Raw genomic sequence first — 600 nt, 5'->3', positions numbered from 1 at the left:
TCAGAAAGCAATACCGTGTAAAAGAAATAAATTAAACAAACCACAGTGGTTTACTATGAAATGGGAATTTCACCTTCGGAATGAACGAAAGAAAATGCAATACCTTATAATGAAGAGTAAATGGATCAGAATTAACAAACATTAACAAGAATATACCATACACACTGTATGATTGCAGTCTTGACTAATTATTTTTCTTTCAGAATACGAGGCGATTAATGCAGGCTGTCAGACAGAACTACACATGTTAATTTTAGTGATGAAATACGCTAGAAGTAAGAAACTCTATACTATATGAAGTAATGAATGATAATGAATAGTTGTGTGAAGTAAATGGTAATATGAATAATGAAGTTTTTCTTTGCAGATGATGAATAGTTATATAAAGAATATGGTAATATGAATAATGACATTTTCTTTGCAGATGATGATAACGATGAAGTTATGATAATATGAATAATGAAGTTTTTCTTTGCAGATGAGGATAATGATGAAGTTTATATATTTACTATTAGTTAAGAGATGCTATGTAGTTATTTAAGTATTTGTTGCAGTTCCTTTTGACAGTATGTCTTATGTTGCATAGTATAATGACTGAAT

The sequence above is a fragment of the Schistocerca nitens genome, chromosome 11 (assembly GCF_023898315.1).
Source record: "Schistocerca nitens isolate TAMUIC-IGC-003100 chromosome 11, iqSchNite1.1, whole genome shotgun sequence".
NCBI lineage: Eukaryota > Metazoa > Arthropoda > Insecta > Orthoptera > Acrididae > Schistocerca > Schistocerca nitens.
The sequence above is the reverse complement of the archived record's forward strand: the minus strand, read 5'-3'. Positions refer to the sequence as shown.